Here is a 20,566-nt window from a genome sequence, read left to right as displayed (position 1 = left end):
TGATAATTCTGGGATGTGAGCATGACCATCTATGTCATCATTTTCTCCCTCAGCAGGGAGAAGCAGGATGAGAGATCCCGTGGGTTTGTCAGGATAGCGGGATTCCTGATGGTGAAGGTGGCTCTGCGGGGTTTCCATGTCAACGGGGAGAGGGTCAGCAACTGAAAGAACTCTCACTCCATTAATGTACAGTTGGTGTGTGAGCATGCCCAGTAAATCATGTTGGTGAATGTCCACTATCGTGGCAGCAGCCACCATACCTTCATTCTGAAGCAGACAACCAGTCCCAACACTGCGGGTCTCCATGCAGAACCAGAATGACACTCCTCGGAGACAAAGGAAACCCCCCTCTATACCCAACTCATGTTTCTACAACCCCAAACCATCTCCCACCACCAACCAAACGCACACAATTAACATGTGTAAAATGTGAGCAATGGAGTCACCAGGAACATGTTGGAACTGACCATCGGTGTGATGAAGCTTTACTTCCGATGTCTGAACCGCTCGGGGGGAGTCCTCCAGTACACACTGGAGCAGGTGCCCACGTTCATGGTGTTCTGCAGCACCCTTCATTTCATCACCATCACGAGGATACAGGCATTGGCAGCAGGAATCCGGAGGCCACCTCAGGAGAATGAGGAGGAGGCAGGGAGGATATTTTCTGGATGCCTTCCACCAGGACAGGCTGTCGGAGAGTCCCTGCTAAGATTCAGTTTCCTATAGGACAACTTCCCTTTCCCACAATGAATCCCCCATTCTCCACCATTACACCCGTCTGAGATGCCCCATCACAGTGTTATTCCAGCACAAAAGGAACTATTCAGTCCGACGTGTCTGCGTCACCTTTCCGAATGAGCAATTCACCTAATCCCATTCCCTGCCTTCTTCCCATAATCCTGCACATTCTTCCTTCTAATACACCAAATTATTCAGCTTTAGCATGTTTGTAGATGTGGTCACCCAAGAGCTGAAGATTATGCAGGGAGGGAAGGAATTGGTGATCCCCAGACAGTTAAAAAGAATCAGGCAGGGAGTGCTGCAAACCCTTCAGTGCATCTCACTCTCCAACAGGTATTCAGTTCAGAATACTGAGGAAAGTGATGCTTCACCTGGGGGGCGCAGCCAGAGCCAAATCCGTGTCAACACGGTTGGCAGAGCTGCAGAGCGGGGTAGAGGGATGACTGGAAGAGCCATAGTGATCAGTAGTCAGGGGAACAGGCAGGCGTTTATGTGGCCACAGACGCGAATCGAGGATGGTGTGCTGCTTCCCTGGTGCCAGGGTCAAGGATGTCACTGAGCGACTGCAGAGCATCCTGAAGGAGAAGGGGAACAGCCAGCTGTCATGGTCCACATCGGAACCAGCAACAGAGGTAGAAAGAGGAATGTCGTCCTGCAGTCAGAATCTATGGAGCTAGGGAAGAAATTAGGCCAGCAGGACCTCAAAGTAGTAACTTCTGGATTAGTCCCAGTGCCATGCACAGCTGAGTATAGAAATAGAAAACTAAAACAGATGAATGCGTGGCTGGGAAGACGGTGCAGGAGGGAGGGATACAGATTCCTGGATATTGGGACCGGCTCTGAAGGAGATGGGACCTGCACAGGCCTGACTGCTTACACCTGATTGGAGCCGGGACTGAGTTACTTGCAGAACATTTTGCTCGTGCCGTCGGGGAGGGTATAAACTAGTTTTGCAGGGGGGTGGGGACCTGAGGGTAGACTCAGTTGGGACAAAACCTGAAATGAAAATAGAAGGCAGAAAATTAATGGATGAGTTTAGAAAACAGAGGAAAAGAGGGTTAGAATTGTTTTTAAGTGTTTGGCTGTGCTCAAGGGTATCTATTTCAATGCAAGAAGTATAGCAAATAAAGCAGATGAGCTGAGGGCAAGGTGGACAGGTGGCAGTATGATATCATAGCTATCACAGAAACATAGCTGAAGGAGGGACAGGAATGGCAGCTCAACGTTCCTGGTTACAGGGTTTTCAGACACAATAGGGAGGGGTTAAAGAAAGGAGGGGAAGTGGCAATTTCGGTCAAGACATCTATTGCAGCTGTGAGGAGGGATGAAATGTTGGAAGGTTCATCAACTGAGGCAATATGGATTGAGCTAAGGAACCAAAAAGGGGCAATCTCACTGCTGGGAGTGTGATCCCGTCAGCCAAACAGTCCGAGGGAGATAGAAGAGCAGATATGTAGGCAAGTCTCTGAGAAGTGCAAGAACAATAGGGCAGTAATAGTAGGGGAGTTTAATTACCCCAATATTAACTGGGATAATTTTAGTATGAAAAGAATTAATGGAACAGAAATCTTGAGGTGCATTCAGGAGAACGTTTTTGGCCAGGATGTAGCAAGTCCAACAGCAGAGGGTGCAGTTTTAGACATTGTTTTTGGAAATGAAGATGGGCAGGTGGAAGGAGTGGCAGGGAAGAGCATTTTGGTGGGAGTGATAATAATTCAGTTAGTTTTAACTTAATTATGGAACAGGACAAGAGATACATCAGGAGTTAGAGTTCTCAATGGGGAAAGGCGAATATTACTAAACTCAGGAGCGAAAGTGGACTGGAAACAGCTGTTTGAAGGTAGTTCAGTCTCAGAGCAGTGGGAGGCATTCAAAGGGGAGATCCAAAAGGTTCAGGATAAACATGTTCCCACAAAGAAAAAGGGTGAGGCGGCCAAATCTCGAGTCCCATGGATGTCAAGGAGCCGACAGGGTAGGATAACGCAGAAAAGGAAAGCTTCTGTCCGACACTGAGAACTTAATACTGCAGAAAGCCGAGAGGAGTATAGAAAGTGGAGGGGTCAAATCAAAAAGTAAGTTAGGAAAGGAAAGTGAGGGTATGAAAGAATATTGGCAAGCAAAATCAAGGTGAACCCAATGATGCTTTCTCAATACATTAAGAGGAAGAGGATAACTAAGGGGAGAGCAGGACCCATAATAGATCAGAAAGGTAACCTTTGTATAAATGTGGAAGATATTGGTATGGTTCTTATTGAGCACGTTGCGTATGTCTTCAGAAAAGAGGGGGGATTTAGATATTGTCGTTAAGGTGGAAGAGTTTGAATTATTGGATATGATAAACATAGGGAGAGAGAAAGTATTAATGGGATTAGCATCCTTGAAAGTTGAAACATCACCAGAGCCGGATGAAATGGACCCCAGGCTGTTCAAAGAAGCAAGAAATGAAATAGCAGAGGGTCTGCCTACCATCATTTCCCAATCTCACTAGATACAGTTGTGATGCTGGAGTATTGGAGAATTGCTAACGTTGTACCTCTGTTTAAAAATGGAGCGAAGGATTGTCTGAATAATTACAGGCCACTCAGTCTAACCTCAGCAGTGGGCAAATTATTGGAATCTATTCTGAGAGACGGGATAAACTGTCATTTAGAAAGGCACAGGTTTATCAAGGATAGTCAGCATGGATTTGTTAAGTGACTCTCTTGTTTGACCAAATTGATCGAATTTTTTGAAGATGTTACAAGGAATATAGATGAGGGTAGTGCAGTTGATGTGGTCTACATGGATTTTAGCAAGGCTTCTGACAAGGTCCCACATGACAGACTGGTTCAAAAAATAAAATCCCATGGCATCCAGAGAAATGCAGCAAGGCGGATACAAAATTGGCTCAGTGGCAGGAAACACAGGGTAATTATTGACAAGTATTTTTGCGACTGGAGATCTGACCCCATTGTCATTCCAAAGGGCTCAGTAATGGGTCCCATGCTTTCTGTGGTCTATATTAAAGATTTAGACGTAAATTTAGGGGGTATGATCAAGACTTTTGCAGACGACACAAAGATTGGCCATGTGGTGGATAGCGAGAAGGATAACTGTAGGCTGCAGGAAGATATTGACGGTCTGGTCAGATGGGCAGAAAAATGGGAATCGACCTGGATAAGTGTGAGGTGATGCATTTGGGGAGCTCAAACAAGCAAAGGAATACACGATTACTAGGACAATACTGAGAAATGTAGAGAAAGTAAGGGACTTTGGAGTGAATGCCCACATATCCCTGAAGATAGCGGGACAGGTCAATAAGGCAGTTAAGAAGGCATATGGAATCATTTCCCTTTTTAGCCGATGTATAGAATGTAAGAGCTGGGAGGTTATGCTGGAACTGTATAAATCATTGGGTAGGCCACAACTTGAATACGTTGTGCAGTTCTAGTAACCACATTACAGAAAGGAGGCAATTGCACTAGAGAGGGTACAGAGGAGATTTACGAGGATGTTGCCAGGACTGGAAAAATGCAGCTATGAGGAAAGATTGGATAGGCTGGGGTTGTTCTTCATGGAACAGGGAAGGCTTGAGGGGAGATCTGATTGAAATGAACAACATTTTGTGGGCCCTGCATTGAGTGGAGGTGAAGGGTCTATTCACCTTAGCAAAAATGTCATTGACTAGGGGACATAGAGTTAAAGTGATTGGCAGAAATATCAGAAGTGAGTTGAGGAAAAACATGTTCACCCAGAAATACAAAATTGCCTCGGTGACAGGAAACAAAGGGTAATTGTTGACGGGTATTGACTGGAGGACTGTTACCAGTCCTGTTCCAGAGGGCTTGGTACTGGGTCCCCTGCTTTTAGTGAGGGTCTGTAACTCACTTCATGAAAGGATGGTTGAGGCAGAAACCCTCTACTCATTCAAAAGGAGTCTGGATGTGCACCTCAAGTGTCATAATCTGCAGGGCTACGGATCAAATGATGGAAGGAGTGATTAGAATAGTTGGATAATTTTTCGGCTGGTACAGACACGATGGGCCAAGTTACCTCTTTCTGTGCCTTAAATTTTCTACGATTCTATGACTCTATAACACGAAACACGCTATCCTCGTTAACACTCACAATTCTGTCAACAAACTATCAAGACTATCAGAAATGATTTTCCATGAAGCTATCCTGCTGCTTGTCATTTATTAAGATATGATTTTACAAGTAAGAAATATTTTTGTGCTGGGTTATGGCCTCCAGAATTTTCCAATAATCAACATTAGGCTGATAGTTACAAGGCTTATCCAACCTCGCCTTCTTAAAACAGGATGTAACATTTACAGCCCTCCAGTTCTCTGGCAGCATTTTTAAAAATTCATTCATGGGATGTGGACATCGCTGGCCAGGCCAGCATTTATTGCCCATCCCTAATTACCCATGCGAAGGTGGTGATGAGCTGCCTTCTTGAACCACTGCAGTCCATGTGGGGTAGATACACCCACAGTGCTGTTAGGAAGGAAGTTCCAGTATTTTGACCCAGCGACAGTGAAGGAACGGCAAGATAGTTTCAAATCAGCATGGTGTGTGGCTTGGAGGGGAACTTGCAGGTGGTGGTGTTTCCATACATCTGCTGCCCTTGCCCTTCTATATGGTAGAGGTTGTGTGTTTGGAAGGTGCTGTCTAAGGAGCCTTGGTGTGTTGCTGCAGTGCATTTTGTAGATGGTACACACTGCTGCCACTGGTGGAGGGAGTGAATGTTGTGGATGGGGTGCCAATCATGCGGGCTGCTTTGTACTGGATGGTGCCGAGCTTCTTGAGTGTTCTTGGAGCTGCACCCATCCAGACAAGCGGAGAGTATTCCATCACACTCCTGGCTTGTGCCTTATAGATGGTGGACTGGCTTTGGGGAGTCAGGAGGTGAGTTAATCGCCTCAGCATTCCTCGCCTATGACCTGCTCTTTGAGCCATGGTATTTATATGGCTACTCCTGTTCTGTTTCTGGTCAATGGTAGCCCCGAGGATGTTGATAGTGGTGGATTCAGCTATGGTAATGTCATTGAATGTCAAGGGAGATGATTAGATTCTCTCTTGTCGGAGATGGTCATTGCCTGGCACTAGTGCAGTGCTAATGATACTTGCCAATTATCAGCCCAAGCCTTGATATTGTCCAGGTCTTGCTGCATTTCTACACGGACTGCTTCAGTATTTGAGGAGTCACGAATGGTGCTGAAAATTGTGCAATCATCAGCCAACATCCCCACTTCTGGTCTGGTGATTGAAGGAAGGTCATTGATGAAGCAGCTGAAGATGGTTGGGTCTCAGACACTACCCTGAGGAACTCCTGCAGTGATGTCCTGGAGTTGAGATGATTGACCTGCAACAACCACAACCATCTTCCTTTGCGCTAGGTATGACTCCAACCAGCAGAGAGTTTTCCCGCTGATTCCCACGGACTTCATTTTTACTCTGGCTCCTTGATGCCATACTCAGTCAAATGCTGCCTTGATGTCAAGGCAGTCACCTCTTGAATTCAGCTCCTTTGTCCATGTTTGAACCAAGGCTGTAATGAGGTCAGGAGCTGTGCGACCCTGGCGGAACCCAAACTGAACGTCACTAAGCAGGTTATTGCTAAGCAAGTGCTGTTTGATAGCATTGTCGATGACACCTTCCATCACTTTACTGATGATTGAGAATAGGCTGATGGGGCGGTAATTGGCCGGGTTGGACTTGTCCTGCTTTTTGTGTACAGGAAATAGCTGGGCAATTTTGCACATTGACGGGTAGATGCCAATGTTGCAGCTGTACTTGAACAATTTGATGGGGGAACGGAAGTTCTGGAGCACAGGTATTCAGTACTATTTCAGGAATATTGTCAGGGCCCATAGCCTTTGCAGTATCCCGTGCCTTCAATCGTTTCTTGATACCACGCTGAGTGAATCCAACCCTGGGAAGCAGTACTGCATACTCCCCTCCACATCCAGTCTGAACAATGACTGTTCACCACTTCTCTCTGCTTTCTGTCCCTGAGTCAGTGTCATATCCACACTATCACTGTCACATTAATCCATGTCATGACAAGTCTATGAAATATCCACACTATCACTGTCACATTAATCCATGTCATGACAAGTCGATGAAATATCAACACTATCACTGTCACATTAATCCATGTCATGACAAGTCTATGAAATATCCACACTATCACTGTCACATTAATCCATGTCATGACAAGTCTATGAAATATCAACACTATCACTGTCACATTAATCCATGTCATGACAAGTCTATGAAATATCCACACTATCACTGTCACATTAATCCATGTCATGACAAGTCTATGAAATATCCACACTAACACTGTCACATTAATCCATGTCATGACAAGTCTATGAAATATCCACACTATCACTGTCACATTAATCCATGTCATGACAAGTCTATGAAATATCCACACTATCACTGTCACATTAATCCATGTCATGACAAGTCTATGAAATATCCACACGATCACTGTCACATTAATCCATGTCATGACAAGTCTATGAAATATCCACACGATCACTGTCACATTAATCCATGTCATGACAAGTCTATGAAATATCCACACTATCACTGTCACATTAATCCATGTCATAACAAGTCTATGAAATGTCAGCTGATCACAGGCCGTTTGAATATCTATATACATAAGTGGATATACATGAGTAGGGGCGAAAGATGTTGATATGGTTCTTAATGAATACTTTGTATCTGTCTGAACAGAAGAGGGGATGATGCAGATACTGTGGTTTAGGAGTAGGAGTGTGAATTATTGGATGTGATATACATAGGGAGAGAGGAAGTATTAATGGGATTAGCATCTTTGAAAGTTGATATATCACCAGGGCCAGATGAAATGTATTCCAGGCTGTCAAAAGAAGTGAGAGAGGAAATAGCAGAGGGTCTGACCATCATTTTCCAATCCTCACTGGATACAGGTGTAGTGCCAGAGGATTGGTGAACTGTTAACATTGTAACTCTTTAAAAATGGAGCAACGGATAGACCAAATAATTGCAGGCCAATCAGTGTAACCTCAGTCGTGGGCAAATTATTGCAATGTATTCTGAGAGACAGGATAAACTGTCACTTAGAAAGGCTCAGGTCAATCAAGGACAGTCAGCATGGATTTGTTAAGGGAAGATATTGTTGACTAACTTGATTGAATTTTTCGACCAACTCGCAAGGATGATAGATGAGGGTAGTGCGGATGATATGGTCTCCGTGGATTTTGGCAAGGCTTTTGACAAGGTCCCATGTGGCATACTAGGTAAAAAAAATACAGTCCCATGGAATCCAGGGAAATGCAGAAAGCTGGATACAAAATTGGCTCAGTGACAGGAAACAAAGGGTGATTGTTGACGGGAATTTTACTGACTTGAGGTCTATTTCCAGTGGCATTCCACAGGGCTCAGTACTGGGTCCCCAGCTTTTAGTAGTAAATATTAACGATTTGAACGTACATGTAGGGGGCATGATCAAGATGTGTGCAGATGGTACACAGATTGGCTGTGCGGTAGCTGGCGAGGAGGATAGCTGGGCTGCAGGAAAATATGGATGGCAGAAAATATTGATGGGGCGGCACAGTGGTGCAGTGGTTAGCACTGCAGCCTCACAGCTCCAGGGACCCGGGGTCGATTCTGGGTGCTGCCTGTGTGGAGTTTGAAAGTTCTCCCTGTGTCTGCGTGGGTTTTCTCCGGGTGCTCCGGTTTCCTCCCACAAGCCAAAAGACTTGCTGGTTGGTAGGTAAATTGGCCGTTATAAATTGTCACCAGTATAGGCAGGTGGTAGGGAAATATAGGGAAAGGTGGGGATGTTTGGTAGGAATATGGGATTAGTTTAGGATTAGTATAAATGGGTGGTTGATGGTCGGCACATACTCGGTGGGCCGAAGGGCCTGTTTCAGTGCTATATCTCTAATCTAAAAAAAAAAGTGTCAAATGGAATTCAGCCTGGTTAAGTATGAGACGATGTAATTGAGGAGGTCAAACAAGGCAAAGGGATAGACAATCAATCGTAAAATACTGAGAAGTGTAGAGGAAGTGAGGGACCTTGGAGTCAATGTCCACTGATGTCCTGAATGTAGCAGGTCAGGTCGATAAGGTGGTTAAGAAGGCATATGGAATCCTTTCCTTTATTAGCTGAGGGATAGAATACAAGAGCAGTGAGGTTATGCTGGAACTGTATAAATCATTGGTTGGGCCACAACCTGAGTACTCTGCAGTTCTGGTCACCTAATTACACAAAGGATGGAATTGCACTAGAGAGGGTACAGAGGAGATTTGCAAGGATGTTTGCCAGGACTGGAAAAATGCAGCTATGAAGAAAGATTAGATAGGCTGGGGTTGTTCTACTTGGAACAGAGAAGGCTGAAGGGAGATCTGATTGAAAGGGACATAATTTTGTGGGGCCTGGATAGAGTGGAGGTGAAGAGTCTATTCACCTTAGCAGAGAGATCAGTGACTGGGGGGCAGTGACTTAAAGTGCTTGGTAGAAGGATTAGCGGGGAGTTGAGGAGAAACTTGTTCACCCAAAAATACAAAATGGGCTCAGTGGCAAGAAACAAAGGGTAAATGTTATAATAAAAGCAAAATACTGCGGATGCTGGAAATCTGAAATAAAACACGAAATGCTGGAAATACTCGGCAGGTCTGGCAGCATCTGTGGAGGGAGAAGCAGGATTAACGTTTCAGTTCAATGATGAAGGGTCACTGACCTGTGACGTTAACTCTGCTTCTCTCTCCACAGATGCTGCCAGACCTGCTGAGTATTTCCAGCATGTCTTGTTTTTATTAAAGGGTAGTTGTTGACGGATATTTTACTGACCTGAGGACTGTTTACAGTGGCGTTCCACAGGGTTCAGTACTGCATCCCCTGTTTATAGTGAGAGTCTAGAAATTACTGCCTGAAAGGATAGTTGAAGCAGAATCCCTCCACTCAGTGAAAAGGAATCTGGATGTTCACCTCAACTGTCATTATCTGCAGGGCTGTGGATCAAATGCTGGAAGATGGGATTAGAATAGGTGGATCATTTTTCGGCCGGTGCAGACACAATGGGCCAAGTGACCTCTTTCTGTATCTTAAACTTTCTATGATTATATTACATGAAACAATCACAGTTACGTCCTCAACGAACTTGATGAAGATTTTCAGGAATGATATTTCATTAACCTTTCCATGCTGCTTGTCATTTATTATCACGTGTTTTACAAACAGGATATATTTTTGTGTTGGGTTATGACCTCTAGAAGTTTCCAACCACCAACATTAGACTGATGGTTACAGGGTTTACCCAACCTCTCCATTTTAAACAGGGTTGAACATTGACAATCCTCCAGACCTCTGGCATCACTCCCATATCCAAGGAGGACTGAAAGATTCTGTCCAGTGCTTCTGTCATTTCCACCATTCCTTCCCTCAGTAACCCTCACAAAACCCATGCAGACTGGATAAATGTTCTACTTTATTGTGGTACAAAAATGTTGAATTGAAAGGGGTTAACTGAACCAGTTTGTTCAGTGACTGTAATTAATGTCAGTCTCCATGGACCCTAATGGTGTCACTGGAGGGTTTCCCTCTTCTATTAATACAGGACTCCTTTCAATGTGTTTTCCGAAAGTGTTAGCGGGACCATCAGCTCCGGCACTAAAAGGGATCCGTGGGCTGCAGAGAGCGGGAGAGGAGAGATCAGAATCTGAACAATAGATTGGAATGTTACAGTAATGGATCAGAATCTGAGAACAATAGATTGGAATGTTACAACAAGTGACAGGAGTGTATCCTATTGGTTTGACCGTCTTACTGCAGATTATTATTGGATAACATTAGAACAGCGGCTCTATTTTGCTCTGAAGATGATTCAATTTATTTACTATGCCATCCTCGCTACTATTGGTGTCCCTGGTAAGTCTCTGTATACAACTATTAGATTCATAAACCATATTTCACTGATTTAGTGTTCTTGTCATTTAAATCGTGAGAAGACTGAAACCGTTATCTTCCGTTTCTGTCACAACTCCATTCCCTGTCTATGATCTGCATCCCCCACGCTGGCCATTGTCTGAGGCTGAACCAGGAGGTTTACAACCTCTGGTATCTATTTAATGCTGAGCTGAGTTCATCCCCATATTCCCTCCATCCCCAGCCAGGTCAATTGTTATGGCCAGGTGAGGAGGGGTCAGTGTGGCTCTTCTTTATTTGACTGCAACAGTGTTTGTCCTTTATAAACAGTGAATATGCTTAACGTCTCAGTGAGTGTTCTACATCTTACCTTTGGTATGATGGTGAATAAACCGATTGGACAGGTTCTCTTGAGTTTAAACATGAAAGAGGTGAGTTTATTAAACTTAACAAGAGAAACCCGATCTGAATAAAATCATAAAAAAACGGAACACACAGTTACGGACACACTCATACGAGAATCACACACACTCAAATATATTACAGAGTGAGAAGTAAATGTGTGTTTGGATTTGAGTCCAGAATAAATTTCAAAAAACTCATTCTGTGATGTTGGGCGATTCCGTGGTCTTCCAGCTGAAGTTATATTCTTGAAGTCTTTTGCTTGTCGAAGTGCAGTATGTGGCTGGTCCACATTGCTCAGGATTTTCTTTGAGGCTTTCTTCCCCTAGTTACTCTGTCTGCAGTAATCTGTAGGCTTGAGGGGTCCGCAGTCACATGTGGTTTTCAAACTTGTGATGTTAGGTGGAGAGAGAGATGGAGAGAGAGCGAGAGAGGGGTCACAGCCCTTCTGCTTCTGCACAGTTTGAATCATTGGCTTGTCTGTCTTTGTCCAGGGGAAACTCCCAGCTGTCACAGAGATGGACAGAAGGTCTCATGACTGCCTCAGTGTATTCTCTGGACCCTTCCAATGAGATTCAAGGTTAGAAACTTCTATCTCCCCAGGGCTCAGGATACCAGTATTTATACTTGGAGGAGTTTGCTCTTTCAAAGTCAATGTGTCAGGGTAGTCTTGCATGCCGTGTTAATGAATGTAATCTTAGGTCATTCAATCACTAGAGCAAGCCAATGATATTGGTCCAGGCTCATCAGACATGTATCTCCTGTTGTAGGCCTTAGAATGTGAAAATGTGTTTCAGATGCCAATTTAGGTGGCCATCTTGGCTGCCAGTTTTTTCAAGGTTAACTGTCTGATTTTTTTCTATTTAAAGGTTAGTGTAAGTTTCCAATCGATGAATTAAAATTCCTCATTTGGCATGTTGTGTTATCTTAACACCGGCGCAGCACATGGAAAGAAATGTGATAACGGGAACATTTCATTTCAGAACTGTGGGAAGAAAAAGAAAGAAATACACATGCATTCTCAATAATCACTTCTCAAATTCACACATTAATCTTAGAATTATTGCAGCTGACATTGTCTGTTACAGCTGTACTGATTTAAATTTTTTGGCGTTTTGTCTGGGATGGTTATGTGTCGGGTTCGACGCTGGGCAATGCATCAACCATTGCATTGTTTACCTTTTCTCTCCTCTAATGAAGTTTTAACTACTCAGGTTCCTGCACCTTAACAATCTTTCTCCCTAAACCGACAGTGTGTAATAAATTATTTTTTTAGACCCTGTGAGGTGTCTGAGATCTCCTCTGGGCCTTTGCTCTTGCTGAGTTCGCCTTTGAAATTGTTGTGTTTGATTAGCTTTGGGTTTGGGACCTGATCATTGTGTTGTTCAGTGGGTAGATCCACACTGACCTTACTTTTAGCTTTCTGGTGAGGTACCCAAGTGCTGTTTACTTGAGGGTACGTTCCCTTCACTTTTCCCTTTACTATGGGAGGAATCATTTTTTAATCTACCCTTTGTCCTCTGGGACATTACTGCTCGCAGGTCTTTGTCCAGCTTTCGCTGCACTCTGCAGCGGCACTTCGACGAGGTGAGGCATCTCCCTCACCATTGACATGCCTTTTTGGGACCTTTCCTTGTCCTTGCACGTTTCTGTAAATGCTGTTAGCAGCCTTTTTAGGCTGCCTCATTGACCTGCATTTAAGGAGGAGAGCGTAGTGTCTGATGGATCTCACATTTCAGGGTTGGCTATTCGGAGAGTAGGGGGTTCCAGTTGGGAATCCTCCTGGCCCTCCTCTAACCTGTCCTCACCGCCCTTTCCAATCCTTCCCTCCTGACTGCCTGACAGATCTGTACTTGGCTGTTCCCTCCAGAGCCTTTGCTTCTTGCCTTTGGTCTGGAGTGTCAATTAAATAATGTACCTGACTATTCCTTTAGCCACTCGATATGGACCACTGAACCGGGATTTCAGGGGTTCACCCTGCAGTGGGAATAGTAACAATACATGGTCTCTGTCCTGAAATGTTTTAGCCTTGGCATTTCTGTCTCCTTACCTTTCCATAGCTGCCTGGGTGGTCTTTAGGTGCTCCCACAGCATAGAAATGCAGTGTAACATGGAATACTCATCCCTGTGTCCCAAAAACCTCTCCTTGATTAGTTTAAGGGAACCTCTCACCTCGTGTCAATAAACTAATTCAAAGAGACTAAAGCCAGTGGAATCATTGGATAAGTCCCTGGAAACCAACAGGAGAAATCCCAGCCCTTTGTCCCAGTCATGGGGTTGCTCATAGCAGTATGGCCTGATCATTGTCTTTAGGGTCTGATCGTACCGCTCCAAAGCCCCTTGTGACTATGGATGGTAGGCTGAGGACTTTATTTATTTACTTATTTTATTTATTTAGAGATACAGCACTGAAACAGGCCCTTCGGCCGACTGAGTCTGTGCCGACCATCAACCACCCATTTATACTAATCCTACATGAATCACATATTCCTACCACATCCCCACCATCCCTCAACTCCCCTCCCACCAACCTATACTAGGGGCAATTTATAATGGCCAATTTACCTATCAGCCTGCAAGTCTTTGGCTGTGGGAGGAAACCGGATCACCTGGTGAAAACCTACGCGGTCACAGGGAGAACTTGCAAACTCTGCACAAGCAGTACACATAATCGAACCCTGGTCGCTGGAGCTGTGAGGCTGCGGTGCTACAGATTACCTAATAAAAAAAATGGATATAAAATGTGTGTCCTGATCCGACTGGATCTCAGATGGCAGCCCATATCGGGTAAAGAATTGGGTTAGCCCCTTCACCACAGCCTTGGCAGGTATAGTTCTTCAGGCGAATGGCCTCTGGGAATCGGGTCACCACATCCATAATGGTGAGAAGATACTGGAATCCCTTTTTGTTTTCAGCAGGTGACCCCACAATCCACCAGCACTCTGCTGAAGGGGTCCCCAAAAGCTGGTATGTGAATTAGGGTGCAGGCTTCATTGCAGGTTGGGGCTTCCCCACAACGTAGCACATGTGACTAGTTTTACAAAACGCCACCACATCTTTGTGAAGTTGTGGCCAGTCAAAATAGTTTCTTCTGCGGGCTTTGATTTTTCATACACCGAAATGTCCATCCATTAGAAGGTCTTGGGTCATTCTTAATATTTATTTAAGGGACTTCAGCGGCACCACTATCTGGTGAATCACTGTCCACTCTTCATCCTCTGCTCTGTGAGGAGGTCGCCACTTCCTCATCAGCACCTCATTATTTAACTAGTAACACTCTGCAACTCCCTCTGCTTCTGTTTTGGTTTGGACAGTCTGTGCTATTTTTTGACACTGGGTCGGGTTGTTGAACCTCAGATAAGGAAGAACTGTTTAATACATTCTTTGTCTCCTCTAACTTCACGAAGTAGGTTTCAGACAACCAGAATGTAGGGTAATCCGTCTGCAGTCTCAGTTCAGGGGATTGTTTTGCCATGGACCGAGTCACCACACAATCAGGGAGAATGTCAGGGACCTTCTCCTGTAACTACTATGTCTCCCGTACCTCTTTTGGTCTCTCTTGAACTACTGGGGAAGCTGCCACCTTTTCCCCTGTCAGATTATTACCCAGGAGCAGTTCGACCCATCACCCGGTAAACGAGGTACAATCCCCATGGTAAAGGGTCATGAAACTGGGTCACACTCCAAGTGCACCGGATATAAGGGTATGGACATATACTGCCATCCGACACCATTCACTAACGCTCTCGCATTCACTGCATTTTCTTTTTCCCAGCAGAAGGGATTGGGTGCCCCCTGTATCCTTGAGTATGACTATTGTTTTACTTGCCTCACTCAAGGGGTATGGGGTCACTTTTCCTTAGGATACAAATTCCTGGTACCTCTCAGGGATTTTGTTTATTTTTCCCGCACTCTCTGTGGTGGGTTTACTGGTTCTGACTGCCGCAGTTGGAGGCACAGCCTGATCTGTTGTGCTTTCCATCAGATCCCATTATCCTGCACTGATCTGGTGGTCCCTGATTAATGCTACAGGTTTTCCCATAACTTGCAGCATTCAGCTCGATGGTGATCTGCCTTATTCCAATGGAAACGCACCGGTCTTCGGCCATTACTCCTGCTCTCAGTGCCGTCCTATTTGGCCTGAGGATGGTCTCCTGGGTGTCCAGCTTTTCCTCCTTGCCCAAGGCTAATCGGGCTCCTATAACCTTCCCACCTTTTATTCTCGGGTCTTTGTGGTGACTAGGGAAGGGTTTCCCTTTGGGGTTAAGGCTTTGTGTACAAGGGAAAATGCATCAGCCAGAATTGCAACCTGCCTGGCTCTTTGAACCTTTCGTTCCTCTTTGTGGGTTTTAATAGTAGGGAGAGCGGGTTTTTGAACTCCTTGAGATGGATCACCACTCTAAGGTTCAGATTTGTGGGCTGTAGTTTGAGTGTTTGTATCCACTGGTAAAAAGTAAACATAAAAGCTGACTTTAAATCTTCTGTAGCTATCTAAAAATGAAACTTTTGGCGAATACAAATGTGGGTCCAATACAGGCAAAGTCAGGGGAATTTATAATGGTGGACAGAGAAATGGCAGTGAAGCTAAATGATTACTTTGTGTCTATCCTCATTGGGGAAGATACAAGGAAGTTTCCAGGATTAGAGATCCAAGGGATTAGGGAGAATGAGGATATGAAGGAAATTAATATTAGTAAGAATGTTGCATTGGAGAAATTAATGGGGCTGAAGTTTGATGAGGCCCCAGGATCTGATATTCTGCATTCCAGGGTGTGGGAAGAGATAGCTATGGAGATGGTGGCTGCATTGGTGACTATCTTCAAAAATTCTATAGATTCTGGAGCGGTTCCTGCAGATTGGAAGGTAGCAAATGTCACCCCACTATTTAAGAAGGGAGGGAGAGTAAAAACAGGGAATTAGAGACCTGCTTTCGTGCATCCGTCGTTGGGAAAATGCTGGGACTCTATTGTAAAGGATGTGATAAATGAACAGTTGGATAATAATCTGTTTGGGCATCGTAAACATGGATTTATGAATGAGAAATCATGTTTGACGAACCTGTTGGAGATTTTATTGAGGATGTTACTAACAGAATTGATAAAGGGGAGTCGGTGGACGTGTGAAACTTGGATTTTCAGAAGGCTTTTGATAAAGTACCCCACAGGAGGTTGGTTAGCAACATTAAAGCATATGGGATAGGAGGTAATATACTGGCATGGATTAAAGATTGGTTCACAGGCAGAAAACAGTGAGTAGGAAGAAACGGGTCATTCTCACTTTGGCAGGCTGTGATTAGTTGTGTACCGCAAGGATCAGTACTTGGGCCCCAGCTGTTAACAATATATGTCAATGATTTGGATGTGGGGACCAAATGTAATATTTCCAAGTTCGCAGATGACACAAAACTAGGTGGGAATGTATGTTGTGAGGAAGATGCAAAGCGTCTTCAAGGGGATTTGGACATACATTGTGACTGGGCAAGAACATGGCAGATGGGATATAATATGGACAGATATGACGTTATCCATTTTGGTAGGAGGAACAGATGTGCAGAGTATTTCTTAAATAGTAAGGGATTAGAAAGTGCAGATGTACAAAGGGAACCGTGTGTCAGCAAGTCACTGAAAACTAACATGCAGTGCAGCAAGCAATTCGGAATGCTAATGGTCTGTTAGCCTTTATCACAAGATGATTTGAGTACAGGAGTATTGAAGTCTTACTTCATGTGTATAGAACCTTGCTTAGACCACACCTGGAATATTGTGTGCAGTTTGGGTCCCCTTACCTTAGGAAGGATATTATTGCCATAGAGGGAGTGCAATGAAGGTTCACCAGACTTGTTCCCGGGATAGCGAGACTGTTCTATGAAGAGAGAAACTGGGCTTGTATTCTCTAGAGTTTCAAAGAATGTGTCGGGATCTCATTGAAACCCACGAAATAATTAAAGAGATAAACAGCGTAAATGCGTGTACGATTTTCCCCTGGTTGTGGAGTCTAGAACTAATGGATACAATTTCAAAATAAGGGGGAAGCCACTTAGGACAGAGATGAGGATAAATTTCTTGACTCAGGGGTTTCTGAATCTTTGGAATTCTGCATCCCAGACGGATGTGGAATCTCAGTCGGTGAGTATGTTTAAACTATAGATTGACAAAAAGGGGATATGGAGATAATGTGTGAAAAAGGCATTGAAGTGGATGATCAGCCATGGTCATATTGAGTGGTGGAGCAGCCTCGATGGGCTGAATGGCCTACTCCTGCTCCTATATCCCTGTGTTCGGAAGCTGCTTAACTCTTTCAAACTCGAAATCACACTAGTCAGGCTGCTTTCGGAGGGTTTGGAATGTTTGACGGTACACTTCCGGTACTATCTCATGTACGCCCAGCATTGCATTGTTAGTCATCTCATAATCTGATGAACTTTCATCTGGCAACAGTGAATAAACCTCACGGGATTTTCCTGTTACTTTGTTTTGTCAGAACAGTGTCCAGCTCTCCGCCGGACATTTCAGTTGCTTTTCAAGCTTTTCAAAAGTGACGGAAAATTCTGCCACATCCTCCTCATTGAACTTTGGAATGAACTGGGTGAAAGGGAGGAAGGCAGAAAGTAGGAAACATCTATCGTTGGGAAATTGTTAGAACCCATTATTAAGGAAGTAATAACTGGATATTTAGAAAGTCACAACGCAATCCATCAGAGTCAGCATGGTTTTATGAAGGGTAAATCCTATTTGACGAATTTGATAGAGTTCTTCGAAGCTGTGACAAGAAAAGTGGAAAATGGGGATCCTGTAGATGTATATCTGGACTTTCAGAAGACATTTGATAAGGTGCTGCTCAAAAGGTTAATACACAAGGTAAGATTACATGGGGTTAGGGGCAATTTATTAACTTTGATAGAGGATTGGCTAACCAACAGAAAACAGAGAGTCGGGATAAATGGGTCTTTTTCTGGTTGGCAATATGTAACGAGTGGGGTACCACAGGGTTTGGTCCTTGGCCCCAGCTATTTACAATATATATTTATGACTTGGATGCAGGGATAGAAAGTACTATTGCCAAATTTCCAGATGACTCTAAAATAGGTGGTATAGTAAGTTGCAATAATTAAATAAGAATTTTACAAATTGATATGGATAGGTAAGGTGAATGATCCAAAATTTGGCAGATGGAGTTTAACGTGGGTAAGTGTAAGGTTATCCATTTTGGTCGGAAGAATAGAAAGGCAAATAATTACCTAGCTGGAGAGAAACTTCAGAGTGCTTCGGTGCAGAAGGATCTGGGTGTCCTCGTGCATGAATCGCAGAAAGCTAGTATGGAGGTACAGCAGGTGAAAAGGAAGGCAAATGGAATTTTGGTATTTCTTGCTAAAGGAATAGAATAGAAAAGTAGGAACGTGTTGCTGCAACTGTACAAGGCATTAATGAGACTGCACCTGGAGTATTGTGTATAGTTTTAGTCTCCTGACTTGAGGATGGATGTAGTTGCATTGGAGGCAGATCAGAGGAGGGTCAATAGATTGATTCCAGGGATGAGGGGTTTGTCTTATGAAGAGAGATTGAGCACCTTATGCCTTTACTCTCTAGAGTTTAGAAGAATGAGAGTCGATCTAATTGAGGTAGAGAAGATGATTAAGGGGATTTACAAAGTAGACATAGAGATGACGTTTCCTCTTGTGGGACAATCTAGAATGAGAGGTTATTGTTTTAGGATAAGGAATGAGGATTTAAAATAGAGATGAAGAGAAATTTCTTCTCTCAAAGGGTCGTGAGTCTGTGGGATTCACTACCCGGAATGCAGTAGATGCCGGGACATTGAGTGAATTTAAGGAGGAGATAGACAGATTTTTAATTAGTAATGGGTTGAAGAGTTATGGAGAACGGGCAGGAAAGTGGAGTTGAGGCCGAGATGAGATCAGCCATGATCATATAGAATGGCAAAGCAGGCTCGAGGGGCTGAATGCCTACTCCTGCTCCTAGTTCTTATGTTATTATGTTCTTATCTGGATATTTCCAGACAAGAGCGGGTGACGTATCCAGTATCTCTCACTATGTTGTCCATTCATGTATCTGCTGTGTGACGGAGGCCATCTATGTCAGGTGAGGTGAATTGTACTGTCTGCTCCATGAGCAGGGAGAAGCAGGTGAGAGATCCCGTGGCTTTGTCATGATAGCAGGATTCCTGATGGTCTAGGTGTCTCTGCGGGAACCCCATGGCAACGGGGAGAGGTACAGGAAATGATAGAACTCTCACTCCATCAATGTACAGTTGGTGTGCGAGCATGCCCAGTACATCATGTTGGTAAATGTCCACTATCCTGGCAACAGCCACTATACCTTCATTCTGAAGCAGTCAGCCGGTCCCAACACATCGGGCCCCCATGCAGAACCCGAATGTGGCTCATGACCTCTGAACCCTAGACACTCCCCTCCCCCACACAAAACCACCAGGTGAAGTAATGCTTCCGATGTCTGAACTGCTCGGGGGGAGCCCTCCAGTACATACTGGAACAGGTGTCCAAGTTCATGGTGTTCTGCTGCACCCTTCACATCACCACCATCTTGTGGACATAGGCATTGGCACCAGGAATCCACAGGCTACCTCAGTAGGAGGAGGAGAAGGCAGGGAGGATATTTCCTGGATGATTTCAAACCGGACACACTGTCGTAGAGACGCTGCTAAGATTCCAGTTCCCATAGGACAACTTCCCTTTCCCACCATGGATCCCCCTCTTCTCCACCATTACATCCATCTGAGATGCCCCATCACAGCGTCCCCTAGGTAACCATCCTGCAATAAAAACACCAACAAAATGTTTTTCATGATCATCTTTATCCAACAACACATGCAATTATACAAACTAAACTGAAATATTCACCCTTGTGTGTTCCCTTAGTCCCTGTCTTGTGGGTTCCCTCAACTTGCCTAGTGCTCCTACACAGTGTTTCCCAGTGACTGCAGCATGGCTGGTGGAAAGCTGCTGTCTTTCACTGAGAGTTTTGGGCGGCACAGTGGCGCAGTGGTTAGCACTGCAGCCTCACAGCTCCAGGGACCCGGGTTCGATTCTGGGTACTGCCTGTGCGGAGTTTGCAAGTTCTCCCTGTGTCTGCGTGGGTTTCCTCCGGGTGCTCCGGTTTCCTCCCACATGCCAAAGACTTGCAGGTTGATAGGTTAATTGGCCATCATAAATTGCCCCTAGTATAGGTAGGTGGTAGGGAAATATATAGGGACAGGTGGGGATGTGATAGGAATACAGGATTAGTGTAGGATTAGTATAAATGGGTGGTTGATGGTCGGCACAGACCCGGTGGGCCGAAGGGCCTGTTAAAGTGCTGTATCTCTAAAACTAAAACTAAAACCCTTGCAGGGCGTCCTCGAACAACTATGGGCCTTGAGGACTCGGATTCAGACTGCACCATCTCGACATGGGCAGCAGCTTCAGCAATGTTCACTTCTGAGTCCTGTGTATTATAACTCGTTTGTAACCTCACCCTCCGGTGATCTGTCAGATGG

Source organism: Heterodontus francisci, unplaced genomic scaffold, assembly GCF_036365525.1.
Source record: "Heterodontus francisci isolate sHetFra1 unplaced genomic scaffold, sHetFra1.hap1 HAP1_SCAFFOLD_52, whole genome shotgun sequence".
NCBI classification, from domain to species: Eukaryota; Metazoa; Chordata; class Chondrichthyes; order Heterodontiformes; family Heterodontidae; genus Heterodontus; species Heterodontus francisci.
The sequence above is the reverse complement of the archived record's forward strand: the minus strand, read 5'-3'. Positions refer to the sequence as shown.